Genomic DNA, 19,275 nt, shown 5'->3' with positions numbered 1-19,275 from the left:
TTCTTCCTTCCTCCCTTCCTTCCTTCCATCCTTGTTTCTTTCTTTCCTTTTAAACTGCTTTATTAACTTCATAATATATAACGAACACCTTGCTATGCAATAGGGTAAAACTCTCAATCTGACAGAATCTTACAGATTGGGTCAAATGCGACATTCAGTTAGAAGCTGGTCACAGGAGACCCACAGGAGACATGTGACACCAAAAGGTTTACAACAAAGGTACATCAAGCACATGTAAGTTTAGGAAGCATGAGTGTCATCCAATTAACTTCAGGGGGAAAGAAAAATCAGGATTCAAGGCACGAGGCAAAACCCATGGTGGTCATGGTGAGGAGGGTCAGGGCTAACTGCCCACAGACTGTGACTGAATTGCTTTTCCCTCAACTGTTCCATCCGCTGTCTCACCTCCTCCCCCGACCTTTCCATATTCCCTTCTCTCATCCTTGCCTGCGGCTCCAAGCCTGGGAATCGTGTCCCAGCCACACTGCCGGATGGGCCGCCTAACACCGAACTGCCTAGGATTTACTCTAGGCACACAGTAGTCACCAGCTTCCAAAGGGAGGGCCAAGGGCTCTCCTTTATTAGCAACTTGCTCCTTTTCATCCTTTTCTTTTTTCATTTTCCTGGTTGGTCTTGTCCACGTTGAGATTTTTTACTGCTTGTTCCTCCTGGGCCTCTCCTTGCCGTCTCCTCCTCCCCATTCTCCATTCTCTGACACCAATGTGAGTGGGCCACTGTGACACTTAGACCCTGCTTCCACTCTGCCTACTACTCTTTGGGGACCCCAGGAGCAGGTACTGAGAAGGAAGGGAGTGAGCGACAGCCAGTGACAAGTATCCAAGAGTCTTCATACGTTTCTGCCCTGATATTGTGCCTGCATAGACTGGACCGAGTTCTCACACCTCCTCTATTACTACCTTGAAACAATAGGTAACGTAGAAATCTGGAACAAGGATAGGAAGGGAAGCACTTCACTAATAATGTAGATAATCTTTTTCTCATTGGTCACTGGATATACAATGAGACAAATTTGTATGCAGAAGGATTTTTTTTGTTTTGTTTTGATTGATTTTTAAAAACCTCTTATGTGAGACTCATAAGAAGTCACGGAAGAGTTCCTGTGTATCCCTTACCCAGCTTTCACCAATAGCCACCTCTTAAGTAACTATAATATGTTCTTAAAATCATGAAATCAACACAGATCTACTGCTATGAACAGACGGAAGGATGTTATTTTATAATGACAAAGGAAGAGTTTCTTAGATTACATTTGTTTTCACCTAGGATGAAACAAAGTGACTCACAGCAGCCTCTTTAATGCATTTTCCTCTCTGTTGAAGAACAATTATTAATAGTCGGATGGTTGGAAGGTGAGTTAGTAAATGTGCTTAAATCCGATCGTGCCATCCCATTTTGTCTGTCCTCAGGTATTCATGTTTGATTGGTTCCTGGGTCTCTGCTGATGTCTGAGACGCATAATTTTCAACTCAACGCTCGCTATCAAACCGACGATTCTCAGAGCTCCGACACATGTAGGAGGAGCCCCAACGACAGCCTTTCATGGGTTGATTGTTAGTGAGAAGACAGGCTGTGCCCTGGGTAACAGAGCCTCTATCTCTTTGAAGCAAGTCCCGGCTATTTCCAAGACATTGTACAGCTTCATCATTTCCTTTCTCCTGGCCATACATCTAGGGCTTTGCTATTTTGGTGTAGACAACCCACAAATATGATTTTCCATGTGGATTCGCTATGGATAAGAGCTGGTGACAAAACTGTGCCTTCAGAATGGGTTAGCAGACATATATGCTCCTGTCTTCTCTATGCATGTATGGTACTAAAACATTTAATAGTTTCACATATATTCTAGCCCCAGAAGCCCCAAATCCTTCCTGACCAGCTGTTTTGAACAACTCTTACAGCACTTGATAAGGGTTAACCAAAGATTCAAGGGGGCCCTCTCATAGAATTGGCAATAGACTTCCCTCCTGGAGGTTCCATCAACGTCTTTGCCTTCAATGTAGCCAGAAACCAGTGCAACAACTTTCGATCCACTTAGGGAACTTGCTCAAAAGTAAGACAATTATGTCACCAGATGTTGTGATATCATGGGTCCCACTTCATTGTGGTTTGGCAGATTTATGTTATGTGGACTGAAGTTTTGATCATTTTATAAATCTGCATCTAAATATTGATGCTGTTAAAGAGAAAAAATCATGACGCTTAGAGAACGGTAAGGCAGACTTTATTCACGGGGATTATCACCATAGGTGTGGGGACCCTGCAGTGGGGTCTCGCAGTGCAAGAGAGGAATAGGCTCAACTCCGACTCCTTCCCTGAACTTTCAACCAGGACTCAACTTTTGAACTACTGGTTCATCTCTGCATTGTCCAATTTCAGCAAGAATCCTGTTAAGTTAGTTTATCCCTCATGCTCTACATATTGTCACCTCTGATAGCCAATTTCATTTTCTACCATCTCCCAGGTGATCAGCAAGGATCCTGGTAGGCCAGTTTTGCCAGAATCCTCTTACCTCTGATGTTTCCTCTTGGTAATTTGCCATCCACTGACTCCCACCCTGTTCCTTGACTCTAAATTCTCACTTCTTCAGGTTGCAGTCGGAGTTGAGCCTATTCCTCTCTTGCACTGCGAGACCCCACTGCAGGGTCCCCACACCTATGGTGATAATCCCCGTGAATAAAGTCTGCCTTACCGTTCTCTAAGCGTCATGATTTTTTCTCTTTAACAGCATCAATATTTAGATGCAGATTTATGTTATGTGGACTGAAGTTTTGATCATTTTATAAATCTGCATCTAAATATTGATGCTGTTAAAGAGAAAAAATCATGACGCTTAGAGAACGGTAAGGCAGACTTTATTCACGGGGATTATCACCATAGGTGTGGGGACCCTGCAGTGGGGTCTCGCAGTGCAAGAGAGGAATAGGCTCAACTCCGACTGCAACCTGAAGAAGTGAGAATTTAGAGTCAAGGAACAGGGTGGGAGTCAGTGGATGGCAAATTACCAAGAGGAAACATCAGAGGTAAGAGGATTCTGGCAAAACTGGCCTACCAGGATCCTTGCTGATCACCTGGGAGATGGTAGAAAATGAAATTGGCTATCAGAGGTGACAATATGTAGAGCATGAGGGATAAACTAACTTAACAGGATTCTTGCTGAAATTGGACAATGCAGAGATGAACCAGTAGTTCAAAAGTTGAGTCCTGGTTGAAAGTTCAGGGAAGGAGCCTGATTAGAGTTTGGGCCAAGGGCAGAATCTTTGCAAATGTTTGAGGTGTCAAAAGATGCTTATTATTAGTAAACAGACTGGTGGGCTTCGTTGGCAAGATACTCTCAGACTTTTCTTTATCTGCTACCTCTTTTGGTAAAAATGCAAGGGACAAGATCCTGAAGTTGTTTCTTGGCAAATGTAAGGAGGAGGGCAAACCAACTTTACCCTCAGACCACTTCCTGTGAAACCCTGTAGTAATTAGAGCTTGCAGGCATTTCCCCCAGGATATTATCTTCAGAGATGAAGATGTTTAGTGGGAACCGAGGATTCATAATGTTGTTATTGCAAAGAGACAGCCTCATGCTCCGGGCCTTAGAAGTCACCTCTCTTATCAGTCAATCTGAGGAGAACCAGTTTTTGCAAGCATGGGTAACCTGGGGCATTGGAGATTAATGCCTCAGTTATTTCAATCAGAGAACACAGACTGTGTGTGTATCTCTTTCTTTTTTAAAGAATAATTTATTTATTTGAGAGAGAGAGAGCATGCAGAGGCTCGGGGCAGAGGGAGAGAGGGTGAAAAAGAGAGAGAGTCCCAAGAAGACTCAGCACAGAACCTGACACGGAGCTCCATCCCACGACCCTGAGATCACAACCTGAGCCAAAACCAACAGTTGGACGCTTAACTGACTGTGCCACCCAGGTGCCCCACTATGTGTGTCTTTAGCCTCTTATTGAAGAATATGTATGAGAGAGAATATGGAAGTGGCATAGATGGTTGAAGGATAATCTGACAGTCATGTGAAAGATTGAGGATTCTGGATTGCAATCTTTTACATCTTTGGGAAAAGATGTAAAAAAGGAAAAAAAAAGTTTCAGTTTTCTTAGGGTGAATCCCAGTCCTGGATCCGTGACAATGACTAATGCTTCATTTGGTTTTGCTTTTAATTTTAGCTCCCCCCACCTGCCCCTGCCTGCCCCACTCTCAGAAGATAATCTTGTCTCCCAATTAATCAAGAAAATTGAGGCCATTTAGTATGATCTTTCTCAAATCCTGGCCCCCTATTTATAAACTCTTTGCACTCACCCCTGCACTTCCCCCCTTCCCCTTTGTCCCAGAGGCTCAGGTAGTCCTTTCTTTTTAAGGCCAAAGCCACCACCTATCTCTTGAGCCCGTTACCCTCTGCCTCTCTCAGGACCTTGTTCTATCTTTCCATGCCCTATCCAGAGTTTACAATTTATGCAGAAATGTCTATGCTAAACTCAAGATTTTGGAAGAAATGTTTTCCCCTTCCATTTTGGTTAGCATCTTCCCTTCTATTATTCTATACTAGACTGATATTTAAATTCCCTTTCTTAGTCAGGGCCAAAGATACATTGAGAGTGGCTGAAATGCATACAAATGTTCACATCACATGGATAACTTCTTTTTGAAACATTTTTATAATGTGCACAAATTTGGTACCTATGGAAAAAGCAATTAGAAACAATCTTTTCTATATTTGAAAAGCATAACTCAGCTCAAATCCCCTATTGATTCAGGAGGCAGTTTTATCTTGTTTAAACACCTGGTTTTTATAATAGGGCACATGTGCCCTTATGTGCTGGTATTTTGATAATTCACACTAATTACACTGGACTAATTTCTGTTTGAAGCATTTTTTTAATGTGTGTCTTCCCTCTTTTATGACAAAACTATGGTTGTTAATAAAATATAGCATTTAATTAAAACAACTCTGGAGGAAAAAAGTGAGCTTGTTATTTTCTCTAGCATCGTGTTACATCTAGACCCCAATAAGCTTTATATTGTTTTTGACCACAACCTCTTTTCCCTCTTTCCATGTTGACTAAGACATACTGGCAAGATGACCATTAATGACAACTAATACGAATAGTGACAACCAAATTAATACAGTGTTTCGTCAATGGCAGAGCGCATCGCAACATCATCTCCTACTGTCCTTTCAATGCCAAGTGGCACATACTGGAGGTGTCCTTAGCTCCTCCCCAGATCAGAAAACTGACACTTCGAAGTATTTAAGTGGCAGAGCTGGAAGAGACAAAATTGGATGCAAAACCATATCGTTTGACCTTTGAAATCGTAATTAACCGTCATTAAGACAGCACACTTGGCTTGATACCGATATGTATACATAAATATAAATATTTTTGAATGGGTTCTGAAGAGGTAGATCTATTTTGGGTGTAATTCAAATAAATAGTTAAATATGCTCCTTGATTTTTACATTTGTTTCTAAACGTGATAAAGGATAACAAATGAGTTCTTTCATCATTTTCCTTAGTGATTTGCTTCCCCTATGGTTATTTACATTGTGCTATTTGTTTGGTTTCTCCCCAGGGACATGGTCAGTGTCTGGGAAAGGCTCTAAGTTTCTGTTTTAGTTTCTGTTAACGGCATCTCCTTGAAACTTCTAGAAGAGAAACTCTGGTCCCTGTGTATATCCCTGATTGCCAGTGACTAATTACCCACTTTGCAGTCAAGATGAGACTGTGCTTTTCCAAACTTGCTTCTTCTGAAAATTATGTTCTGAACCACAGCACCTAGTCACCTTTCCTATCTACACATTTGAACGTGAAGGCTAAAAACTCATTTATGCTTTTGATAATGTTACTGCTTTCTGCACCTCATCTCTGGGCTTTCTGTCACATGCCCTCACGGCCTCCTTCGGCAAGCTTGTATTCCATCATCTTACATTTTCATAATATTTGCGAGCAGACCCTTTATTCCGTTCTCAGCTTTAGCTTTCTTCTTTATTTTGCCATGTCTTTGAAGTTCAGGCTGTAAACTTTGTCATCGTCTCGCTCTATTCTGTGTCTTGTGCCTCTGATACTCGTTATTCTTATCTCTGATTACTTCCCTCCGGTCCTATTCACTCACCGTGGCCCCTTTCCACTCCCGGGGCACCTACTGTTAGATCACTCACAGAACCCTGGGATAGCGAGTAATTGCTTCCTGAACACTTTCCATTTCTTTTTCCTATTTGCTCTCTTATCCTGCTGTATTGTACTCAACATGGTCTCCATTTTTTCAAATTGCTTTCCTCCTTTTTTTCAGATTAACTTACCCTAATCATTAAAATTATTTGAAATAACTCTATCGTGCCATCTCTATAACTCAGACCCAACATGTGGACGTCTTTAGTCTTCTTTTTGTACTAAGAGTGGCTCCACATCCCTTATTTTGATAGAGTGCTTTGTTTCGTATGCTAAAATTATTTAAACCTAACGTCCCCAGATTTTTTTTTTTAACAACGAACCAAAGATAGACTGAAATTTTCCTTTGCATTACTTTCAGAAAATGGGCTATATAGACCAAAACTCTACTGTAAATAAGATTGAGGGCATTTAAACTCCTTGAAGTATACATCATACATTTAATGATAGGTACATAATTTAATGAACAATAAGTGAGTTATCGATTATCAATCAAAACAATTGAATTAGGACCTTTACTAGGTAACTGGTTCAAAAATAGAGATTTTAAAAACATCTACTATTTACATGTCATTCATTTAAAAAGAGTTTCTCCTAAGTTTGCTTTAGAGAACACTTGCTTTAGGGGGCACCTGGGTGGCTCAGTTGGTTAAGCAACTGCCTTTGGCTCAGGTCATGATCCCAGAGTCCTTGGATCAAGCCCCACATCGAGCTTTCCGCTTGGTGGGGAGTCTGCTTCTCCCTCTCACTCTACCTCTGTGCACTCTCTCTCTCTCTCTCTCACTTGCTCACTCTCTCTTGCAAATAAATAAATATATATATTTTTTTAAATAGAGAGGGCTTGCTCTTGTTAAGAATGTTTTTCTATGAAAGTTTTTGTTGATAATATATTTGCCACTGGGCTCACTTTTTTTCTTTTTTCTCATCTTATCACATATTCATTTACATCAAATTCTGACTGTCCAGTGCTTCCTGCTCATGTTTTTCTGAGCTAAAATTTCAGTGGCTTTGAGTTTTCATTCCTTAACATTTTTTTTGGAAGGCTGCTTGTTTGCCCCCCCCCCCACACCTTTTTTTTTAGGTGAAATTCATACAACATTACATTAACCTCTTTAAAGTGAACATTTCAGGGGCACGTGGGTGGCTCAGCTGGGTAAGGATCTACCTTTGGCTCAGGTCATGATCTCGGGGACCTGGGATTGAGCCCCGTGTTGAGCTCCCTGCTCAGCAGGGAGTCTTCTTCTCCCTCTGCCTTCCCCATCCCCTGTTCATGCTCGTTCTCTCTCTCAAATAAATAAATAAAGTCTTAAAAAAATCAATAAAATGAACATTTCAGTGACATTTAGAACATTCACAATATTGGGAAACCTAGTTCTAAAACCTTTTCATCATCCTGTGTTCATTAAGTAGTTGCTCCTCATTCCCAGCCCCTGGGGACCACCAGTGTTCATCTGTTTCTCTGGATCGAACTCTTCTGGATATTCGCTAGAAATGGAATCATGCAATATGGGACCTTTGGTTCCTGGCTTCCTTGACTTAGCATGTTTTCAAGGTTTGTGCATGTTGTAGCATGAATCAGAACTTTATTCCTCTTTATAGCTGAATAATAGTCTATTGTGTTTATAGACCACAATTCATGTATCTTTTCATCCACTGATGGACATTTGGGCTGTTTCCACCTTTACCTATTAGAAAGAGTGCTGGTATGAGCATGCACGTATAGATGTATAAGTATTTGCTGGAGTACGTGCTTCAGTTTTGGGGAGTATAAACGTAGGTGTGGAATTCCTCAGTGATGTAGTAATTCTCTGTTTAAATTTTTGAGGGACCTGCCAAACTTTTTTCCTCTTTAACTTTTTGAGGTTCTCCTCAGCATGGAAACTAAAGTTTTAGACACTGTATCCCTGAAAGTTAGGGCTTCTTCAATTGCATTGGAAATTTTTTGAATCAAATTCATTAATTATTTGATTATCGTATCTGTTCTTTTGAATGATACGAGTTTCAAGAAAGGCATCCTTACGTCAAATACAGTTCTATAACAGGAGCTAGAATTTTCTGTGATATGTTGGGCATTGGTAGAGAGGACATAACTAATGACTCTGGTCGTTGAAAAATAAGGCCTAACATTGCCTGGGTCGCCATAAAGCTCACTCAGCTGCGTTGTCAGAGAAGAAAGAATCTACAGTTGTATGGAGGCTTGTAGTAAGGTTCTTAGTTTCAAGGAATGTTTATTTCTATTTCATTTACCAACTTGTTTATGTGTTTTTAATATAACTAACAAATCCTACTTTGAAAACAGCAGGGGAGGAATGCAAGAAGGAAAACAGGGAAGAGAAAAAGAGAGAAAAAACCCTGAGGTTCAAAACCTAATGTCACATGAAGGAAAACATTTTTTAAAAACAGCCTTGTCAATTAACCCTGTGGATTATTCACCTTGAGAGACATTTTTAATAAAATACTCCCATGTCTGTTCAATTCTCTTTATTTTTCACAATTAATATTTATATCTTTCCTGTGGGAGTTACCTTCTTTGTTGGAAATTTAAATATCCAAATAAAAGGTCTTTAAATCGTTTTTTTTTTTTAAATCATCCCTTCACCTAACTATTTATGTGTCAAACTGGGTATTTAAAATTATTATATAGTTAAATTGTAGCTGGGGCTTCATATTTGAGGATTCCACTATTGTTTCTCCGTGGCAGGGAAAATGCTGATGAAATGAAGATCATTCTAGGTGAGAATATTTATTTTCATCTCACCCCTTGCAGTTTTCTGTAATGTTTTAAGGAGAATTAAATAACCCCTGAGAATTGAAATGCAAGGATGAAATTACATATTATTGTGGCCATGCTATGTCACATTTTCTTTTATTAAAAATGAATACATCGGTTTAGATTTATTTGACAATGGTTTATGCCTTCAGAGTCCAAGCTTTAAAGGTTCGTTCTGTACAGTAATACTTCAGCAAGATACATCTCCCTCGTCTGCAGGATCTCATTTATAAGCGAGGCTCACCTTCTGCTTCCTGCAGTAATAAACGCTCTTGCCTGCAAGATTTTAGATGAGATATTGTGTTCCCCCTCTTATCCCCTTTTCAACCCAGCACCCTGTTAGAAGGGTGTTTCTTTATTTGTGGCCTTTAAAGGGGAAAAAACTCACTTGACTCATTTTTTCCAAAGCGGCTCTTTTAATGTGTTTGGAATTGCTTTCTGAATACTGTCTCACATGTTACTGTTGAGGTGTTTTGTTATACGTGAGATAGAAAATAGGAAAACCACTTAGATGACTGCTTTCTCGATTAAAAAAAAATATCACCTCAATTCAATAAAAAATATTTTTCTCGGGTCTCTATGTCTTTGAGGCTTTTGAGGTTTAAACAACTTCTATAACAACTGGCAGGGAGGGAACGTATTTACATATGCATAGAAAGCAATGCAAAAAATCTGCCACCCAACCATTTTAAAACCCAACTCTCACAGGAGTGATTTTTAAAATAGAAGATGATATACACTCTCAGAGCATTCTTCCTTGTGTGTGTGCAGGGCAGAAAGTCCTTCTATTGTGCTCCCACAGACTCTCCTTCCCAGAAAATTATCACACTCATTTCCCAGCCATGGTTGGTTTAGCAGTCGAAGGAAGCCCCAACAGGACTCTGAATGGGACGGGTCCATTCTGGGTGCATCCATTTTCTTGCCATGTTTCTGGCCAGGCCATCTCTTCTCTAGCTCTCTGTGCAGCTCTCCTCGCTAAGGAAGAGGCTTTCTGCAGCAATAGGTTTCAGAGAGCTGTAGAACCTTTGCAGCAGCCGCAGAGCACGGCCGAACAAATGTGCGTTCACTCCAGTGATAACGCCGGGTCCTAGGAAGGCTGCATAGTGTCTAAGAGCCTGAGCACTGGACCAAGAGAGACCTGCCATCTGACAAATGGGCCTTGGCATAGGACCATTAGATAATATCTTGAGCCTCTGTTTCCTCATCTGTGAAATGGGAATGATATCTGCATTGGAGCTGGTTATAAGGTTAAAAGAGTTATCCAATGATAATTACATGGTATTATCAGCGTTTTATTTTAAATACATCTTCTTTTTCTTTTTTTTAAAGATGTGTTTATTTATTTTAGAGAGAGAGAGACAACAAGAGTGGAAGGGGCAGAGGGAGAGGGAGACTCTCAAGCAGATTCCACACTTGCCCAGAGCCTGATCTGGGGCTTGATCCCAGGACCCTGAGATCATGACCTGAGCCGAAACAAAGAGTCAGATCCTTAACCAATGGTGCCACCCAGATGCCCCTATTTTAAATACATCTTTAGAATAAAGCAACAACCATTTAAAACCAAATCTAATTACACAGAATGCATAGAACTGAAGTCTTCCCGGAGTTAAAATTCCCCAATTCCTCATCTTCCAACATTATCAAACCAAACAATAGACATAACAAAAACCTCCTGGAGGAGAACATTTAGCAATCTCAGTTTGAAGTGTGGAACATGAAGCTAGGGGATGCGTGTTTTCCTTTCCCCCTCAATTAATCTGTCTATGCCCCATTCCAACTTGTCTAGCTCCATGCAGCTCTATGGTGTCTGGAGGCCCTTAAAAGATTTTTATTTTCTTTTTCCTGAGATGCTAAATATTTTGGCATGACTGATTCTCGAATGTTGAAAGACTGGAAATGGAAGGACAAAGTCAGACCTTTCAAGCTATCACTGGAGGAAATATTCTTAACTCTGTTTCCCTTAGCTATATTTGGTTTAACTGTATAGTTTAATTACATTGCAATAAAAAAACACATTATGAAAGTAACCATGCCAAGGACCACATACAAAGAGAGCATGCTAATGCTTTCATTTATTTTGCTGTATACGAGAGTAATCTTAGAATGATTTTCTACACCATAGATGGTAAAATATATGTAAAGGGACACTAAAGGCCACCGTGGCCCTGCTAGGAGCTGGACATCGTAGTAGCTGCACTGGTGTGGATGCTCCCTAGATAAACTAGTCCCTGCCTTCTCAGAGCTAATGATCATCGGAGAGAAATAAGACATTTCCACAAATATCAAAACTATAAATCATGTGGGAAGTGCAAGAAAGGTTAAAAAGTATTTATGGGAACAAAAAAATAATGGAAGTGAATACTTCCTGCTGAGACCTTTAGGAAGGCTTTGTGGAGTGGTGGCATTTAAACTGAATAGGATTTCGACAGAGGGGACAGATGAGGTTAGGATGATCCAGAAGAAGAAAAACTGAGAACAAAGGCACGAAACAGCGAGTATCTCACGTGGCTGAATCCACAGGAGCGGTGAGAGAAGGCATATTCTGGTCACATCGTGGGTCACGTTGGGGAGGGTGCACATATGTTAGGGGTTTTGGCAGGACATGAAAGATCGGGGAGGAAGAGCAAGGAAGGAGGAAAGATCTCAGAGGACATGAAGATATAAAGATATCCAGGGAAAAGACCATTCTAGACAAGCCAGAAAGAGAAAGTGTTCACTGCTAGGGTTGAGGGAGGGTCGTGGAAAAAGAGGGATAAAGGAGAGAGCAATTGATCTGATACCCCATCACTCTCCTCTGGACGTGCGGATGTTTCTAGGTTGATGCAGAGAGAACAGAAGGGTAGATGGAGAGGAGAAGGGAGTTGAGGGAAATTGGAAGGGGAGGCGAACTATGAGAGACTATGGACTCTGAAAAACAACCTGAGGGTTTTGAAGGGGCTGGGGGTGGGAGGTTGGGGGAACCAGGTGGTGGGTATTAGGGAGGGCACGGATTGCATGGAGCACTGGGTGTGGTGCAAAAACAATGAATACTGTTACGCTGAAAAGAAATGAAAAAGAAGAAGAAGAAGGACCAACCAGGAAAACAACACCCGTCAGCCCTCTTAAATACGACTTGGTCAGGAAGTCTTTGTCCTTACCCCTTCTGTCTAAACTAGGTCAGATTCCCCAGCCCTCTCTGCTCTGTTAGTCAGGATCCCTAAAAGACATAGGTGGCACACACAAACTGGGAAACTGTTGGGTTCAACAAGGAGATGATTTGCAAAGATGCCTGCAGGGTTAAGGGGAACCAACAGGGATGGTGAGGAATGCCAGACTGGCACATGGGAGCTGTGACTCTCCCTAGGCTTTAGTGGCAAGAAAATGAAGTGGTTCCCAGGGCCTGAAGAAAGCAATGCAACTCCTGCCTCATTGTGGTGGGGCTGGGAGGGAGCTGGGAGGTACTTCCTGTGACCTTGATCCCCTTCTGCCCTCCTATCTTCGGCTGAACCCAAGGAGCCAGACAACAAGGAAAGTCTTGGGTGCAACCCAAAGAGGTCAGCCTCCCAGGCCACAGAGAAGAGCAGAAAAAGCAGAGATGCACATGCAAGGGCCAAGGGAGATTATTTACATTATGGGCTTTCACAGTTTCTTGGTTTCTTATTTATGGCTCCTGTCACAGTTACAACTACAAAATGGATTACATAATTAGTTGTTTAATGTGTATCTTTCTATTCAAATGTAAACTCAATGAAGGCAGATACCCTTTGGGTCTTTGTCTCTAGCATTTCTGGTACCTGGCCCAGTGCTCTTTATGCCTCGGAGGTCTCAATGAATATTTATTGAATGCATAAATTAATTAATTAAATTAAAATAAACTTTATCTTCTTTAATGTATATTGCAGGTGTTTTGAAAACAATAAAGTTCAAAAGAATTCAAATGAAATACACTTTATACTGAGCTTTGAACTAGTTTTAAGATATACCTAGGAGAAAAACTGTGATGTTGAAAGTTCTTACTCTTTTTTGTTCCTATAATTTTATATTTTTCACTGTATATCGTCCCTGGATGTAGACCCTTGGGATAGATCCTTGTGTGAACATCAACTTGAGGCTGAAGGTCCTGCATATCTGTCACCATGCCACCTGTAATTATGGTGACTGGCCCTACAGGACAAAGTTCCCTCGCAGAAACTTTCCATGTCTCTGGATCTTCTATGCACTGCAGAAATTGCTTGCTTATCTTATTTGCCTTGTGTTCATCAGATAAGGGTCAATAAGCCTGTATTGACTAAAAAATTCACTTAAATCAGTAACAGGATTATTTATGAATTATGTGTGGAGAGAATGGTGTACCAGAGAGATGTTAATTGTGAACTGTGATGGTTACAAGAGAACCTAATAAAGGAGAGTCATTCATCTACTTATCAGTATTTATTAAGGAAATCCTATATGTTACACACTGTGCTAGAAGCTTGGGACATCATCATGAACACAGGAAGCATCTTCCCAGCTCTGAGAGAATTTGCAGCATTATGAGAGACAGACAACAAGCAAAGAGTGGGATAGAGTATAGGGGAAGAGCTGGCTGTCCTGTGGCTATGGGAAGGGCCGCTGGTTCAGACTTGAGGGTGGAGAGAACACGGATCTGGAGAGAGTGACTTCTGGGCTGTGCCCTAAGGGAAGAGTCTGAGGTATGGTGATTAAGAGTGTAGTGTAGGTATAATGGGATGCCATTAAAGGGTGTGCTAAAACGTGCAATTTACATTTAAACAGTTTACTCCTCCTGGCTGTTTTGTGCAAAATAGACTGGAGTTGGTTGGGGGTTAGAAGCATAAACCCTTTGAAGGGAACATTGTCTTGGAAGAAAGTGGCAATGTAAACAGAAAAAAGACAGAGGCAGATTCTAGATCCTTGTTGAAGTGAGGCAGAGGAAGAAACAAGTTGGGGGCAAAAAATAGCCCCTTAGATATTTGGAACGAGTGGTTCCACTGTCTGAACAGTGAAGACTAGAAGACAGATGATTTTGAGGGATGGAGGATGCTTTGGACAAATAAATTTTAGATACACAGCAGACACTGAAGTAGAATGGTAGAGGCAGAAGCCGGACTGAAATTATTGGAAGAAAAAAAATGAGAATAATGAAGTAGAAACAGTAACTGTAGAACCCACCTGGGAATATTTTGCAGAGAAAAGCAAATGAGAAATAAGGAGAAAGTGAAAAGGAAACGGGGGTAAAGAGCGGTTGTTGTTTTAAATAGGACGCAGCTGAGCGTGTCTGGTCTGCTGACAGGAGTGATCCTGTGGGAAGAGAGACTGATAATGTTGGGGTGAGAGGAAATAATCCAAGGAGTGAAGTCTCTGAGGAGGACAGAGGAGATGGTAGCCAAGACGCCAAGAAGAGGAAGGTAGGAAGAGGAAGAGGGAATACAGGAAGGCAGAGAACCTGAGTGGCGGGTAGGTTTTTCTATTTGGTAATAGTAAGAAGAAAGAGTTCTCAATTTTTTTTATCAGTAAAGAGCGAAGAAAGCACGACTGAGGGAGTGAAAAGGTGTAAGAGTGGTTTCACACAGTGGGAAAGCACACTCCCTGTGATGTAGTTTTGGAATATAGATGAGGTTCAGTGGGGTGGAGTCTGGAGCCCATGACCGAGAAAGAATTCTTGAGACATCTTTGGTGCAAAATAGTGGCTTATTAAAGCACGGGGACAGGACCCATGGGCAGAAAGTCCCGCTACCCTGCTTTCCTGAGGAATGGCTGATATATATATACTCAGGAGTTGGGGAGGTGAGAACAAAGCGGGTATTCAGAAGGGCTGTCATATGGTAAAGAAGACTCTTGGGATACTGGAGGCCTGGTTATTGCCGAGCCCAGGCTGTTTTTCCTTCTGATGAGGCAAGAACATGAAGACAGTTGGGAGTTTCCTGGTGGAATGTCATACCCCTCCTATCACACGTCCTTGTCAATGAGCTTTGGGTTTAGAAGAAATTCAGCTTTATTCACATTTCCTTCCACCTCAGCCTCCCTCAGTTTTATGGAGAGGTGGGCAATCTTAGGGCTTCAGGAACTGAGTTATGGATCTCTGGAAGTTAGGTTATTGATAAGAAATCTCCTTCCTTGTAAATCACTAGGGCATTTGTAAACTGAGGGAGACTCAGGTTTGGCAGGACTGTGGTCTCTACAAGTTAACTATTTGTTTTTCCTTTAGGGCCGCCGGGAGCACCTGAGGAAAGTCACATATATCCCATGGGGGAGGGGTGGTTACAGAGTGTCAGCTTCTGCTTTGTGCTCAGCTTGCCTTCTGTTCCCTCATCAACTGGGTACCATCAGGTGTTCATTTGGGGTTTGTCATCATGATCTGGATGTAACCAGTCACCCCAGAAGTCCTGCATGTCATTTTCCTAGCAATGTTTAGCAACAACTTTGGTGCAGGGGTGTGTTCAAGCAAGTTGGAATTTTGACAGGCATATGTGATGTCTTCATCAGAGGGGCACGTTTGAAGAGTGTGGTTGCCATGGAGGGATGGACCATGAAATCTTATCTCAGAAACAGGGATGTGAAAACAGAAAAGGAATGATGAATAGTGGAAAGTGGTTACTTTAATATGTTGGGTGGTGGGGTGAGGGTCAAATAATTAGTACCATGTGTAGAGGAACGAGTGGGCTGGAAAGATAGGAGGCGGTATTTAAGAAGTAGTGCAGGGGCACCTGGGTGGCTCAGTGGGTTAAGCCTCTGCCTTCGGCTCGGGTCATGATCCCAGGGTCCTGGGATCGAGCCCCGCATCGGGCTCTCGGCTCCGAGGAGAGCCTGCTTCCTCCTCTCTCTCTCTGCCTGCCTCTCTGCCTACTTGTGAGCTCCGTCTGTCAAAAAAAAAAAAAAAAAAAAAAGAAAAGAAAGAAAGAAAAGAAGTAGTGCAGTAAAAGTGCAGCTTCTTGAGGGGTGCCATTACTGGTGATGACCAGGGTCATCCCCATGGGTGTGGACGGTTGAGGTAAAGAAAAAGCATACTGGAACTGGGGGTGGAGGCTGGGGGAGGGTGCCAAGACCAGAGAGTCCAGAATGTGCCATCCTTGTGGATGTCAAATGTCACTGAGAATAATGACAGCTGTAGGGGTGGAGAAGACAGTGTACACAAATGTCCTAAGAGAAAAGTCTAGGAGGGCAGTCAACAGATGATAGCCAAGAAAGGGAAGCAAATGTGGCAAATAAGAAGGCAGGAGAATCAAAAGATCTGTTCTGTGAAGGAAGAGAAATGGCTTGGGTATGCAATCAAGAAGCGTTTTAATGCTTTACTTCTAGCCCTGAGGTGAGAGGTGGGTGTGAGGGGTGCCAGGGAGTGGTATCCTCAGGGAAGAGCCAGGTACATTCAAGAAGGTGCAGATGCCTGGAATTTTGCTGATCATGGATCTAGAAGGCATGGGAAGGGCGAACAGAAGTCAGGAAAGGGTGAAGGATTACATAAGATTAGGCACTGTGTAAAGGATAGAGTCTGGAAAAAGGACCGGGAACAAGACCAGAGGGTGAGGGGTAACAATGGAGAGAGTCTTGGGACTACAGACAGAAATGAAGAGGAAACTGTAAAAACTGGGCTGAGGGGAAAGAACCACTTCTTCTGAGGCCTCAAAAATACATGTTTCCCCCCGAAGTGTTTCTCTGAAATTGATACTGGCTCTCTTTTAAGGAATGAAGGAGGTGACGGAAGAAGGAAAAGAGGAGAAAAATTGAAGGGAAGAAAAAAAAGAGATTTCTTTCCGTCATTTACAAAACAGGTTTTTGGTTTTTTTTCTGATCAGCAAATTAACTGTTCTTTCCTGACAATGTGCAGAGGATGGAAATGTTAGGAAGAACGTAGCAATGGCTTATAACTGCCCTACCGGAGAATACCAGTGCTAGCATTTTTACAACATTCTTTCCTGCCATCCCAACACACATTTATTTTAATTTTCCCTGAGATGATACAGATACCCAGTGTCACAGCGGAAAGGAGGAAAGCTCAGGACGCTCCCCTTCTATTGCCCTGATGGTGTCAAAGAGAAGTGGGGGGGTTGAGGGGTGTTCGGGAGAGTGGCAAATGTCCAAATAGGCTGCTCTGGTGACGTCAGTAGGAAATCAGTGTGGGAGGGGTAGAGTTACCATGGAACACTGAGCACTTAGGTAACTGGATTCTAGCAGTTTCCCCCCCAGGATTCACAATGTGGGGATTCTGCCAACTCCCCCTACTCCCTTACACCCAAATTAGAAAAAAAGTCTCTGGGGAACATCGGTTTTTCTATAAAATTCATAGCAATTTTTAAAAGATCACATCCGCCGAAGTGAGTTTCCAGTTCTCCCCTGCAATTGTTACGCGTGCCCATTAGTAGACGTGGTGGGATGATTCTTCTTTTCTCCCTAGCTGTTAGCTTAAGCAATGAAATAAAGAAAAGAAGGAATTCTTAAAAAATAAGTAGACTTTAATTCAAATCTTGATGATGAAGTTCTAGAATATACGTGAGGTTTGGTGGGGTGAGGTCCGGAGCCGATGACCAAGAAAGAATTCTTGAGACATCTTTGGTGCAAAATGGTGGTTTATTAAGGCACAGGGACAGGACCCGTGGGCAGGAAGGGTGCTGCCCCAGGGTTGTGAGGGGTGGCAGGTTACGTACCATAGGGGTGGGGCAAGGAAAAGGGAGGTTTCAATAGAACTTCCACATGCTAAAGAGGACCTATAAGATACCGGATTCCAGAGCCCTTGCCATTGCCAAGGTCATTCTGCCCTTTTTTAGCAAGCTAAGATAGTTGGGAGATTCCTAAAGAATGTCACATATGTCCCACCCAGGAGTGGGGGTGGGAGAAGGTTGCTGGGTGTCAGCTTTTGCTTTGTCCTCAGCCAGCCTTCTGTTCTCATCATTGACACACATCGTCAAAGGGGAAATGACTTCAAAGAATACGGTGGACAATGAGAGGAGCCTGGCTCCTCACCTAAACCAGGATCACCCTGCATTCACCCTGAATTAGATTACGTAATTGAGATTTGTGTAAAAGTTTTAATGTTTCTAAGTCTTTCAAACACACTCTAAAAGAATTCTAAAAGAGTTTCTAAACAAAGAACTGATATGCTGTCCAAAAAAAAGGCTTTTTCTTTTGTACTTGTCTCTCCTTCTAGTGTGTAATACAACTCCCAGTAATTCTCTTGCTGCTAAAAGTCTTCATCTCCAAGGTCACGGTTCTTGCTCTGGCTTCCTCTTGACAGCACCGAGGTGTGAGGTGGCAGCAGGTGCATGCACTGCTGACCTGGAGAGCGGAGGGGTAGACAGCGCCGGGCCAGGAGGGCTGCAGGGCCTGAGCAGGTGGCCAGGGGACCAGCGGGCAGCAGAAGACGAGGAAATAAGGAGGATCCCTATCAGGCCTGGGACACCATGGGGTCTTTGGTCTCTGAGAAGTCAGGGACAGGAACAGCTCCAGGCAACTGCAATCAGAGAGGTGACGCATGGTACTCAACATATCAATGGAACTTTATCCTTGGAAGAAACTACCCTCCTGCCCTCGAGTCTGAGTCTTTCTCTAGCGTCACTGGCTACAGGTACGTGTACAACAGAGACACGTGACCACAGGAGGGGCTTTTCCTCTGGATGAAGCCTGAAAAACAAATGCATCTCAAATACTCATGACTCTTTTCCCTTAGGTTTTGAATTTGAGATAAAAATTCTCCCGGGCTTGTCCTTACGGAATGGATAAGGGTTCCCAGCGAATAGATTTTTTTCTTTTAATTAACCAGGCAATTGTGTTCTTATCCATTGTAAGGAGGACCCTCAAAGGACATCTTCTGACCATGGAGTCTTATGTCCTTCAGAAACCAACGATGTCCTGTTATCGCTCCCTCCTTGCTTAAAGCGACAGGGACAAAGGAAGAAAACATAGTCAGACCAACACCCATGACTTATTTCCTATTCCCTCATTCTGATTCTTCAATGCTTTTCCTCTTTCAGCCCAACTCTTCAGTTTCTGCAAATCTCTCCTCTTGCTCAGTGTTTCTGTGTATTTTCACTGATAACTAAATCTGAGAATAATAATAGCTACCTTTGGAATAAAGCCCGACATAGGGTAAGTCCTTAATAAACAATTGATTGAATTAATTTATAAATGATTGCCATTATTAACTGAATAAGCAGTTATGGGCCATTTTAACATTTATGTACATTTAACATTTATGATTGTATTGTACCTTTGCAATAGTATGAGATTGGCATTTTTCTCCCCCTTTTACAGAAAAGGAAACTGAGACACAGAAAGGTTATGCTGCCTCTCCCAGGATGTACCATTAACACATGTTAGTAAGTGGCAGAATCAAGACCCCAACTGTAGCAGTCT

At 42.2% G+C, this 19,275-nt stretch overlaps 1 pseudogene across 1 annotated transcript; it reads right to left on the bottom strand.

The window, feature by feature from the left end:
* Positions 1-294: 294 nt before the first annotated feature.
* On the bottom strand, positions 295-701 carry LOC308340218 (protein BEX1-like; annotated as a pseudogene). The gene has a single exon. The product of its transcript is annotated as a protein BEX1-like (transcript).
* Between the last annotated feature and the right edge of the window lie 18,574 nt (positions 702-19,275).

This window comes from Martes martes, assembly GCF_963455335.1.
Source record: "Martes martes genome assembly, chromosome: 3".
Lineage (NCBI taxonomy): Eukaryota > Metazoa > Chordata > Mammalia > Carnivora > Mustelidae > Martes > Martes martes.
Note: the sequence above shows the minus strand (reverse complement) of the source record. Positions and strands in the feature narration are given on the sequence as shown.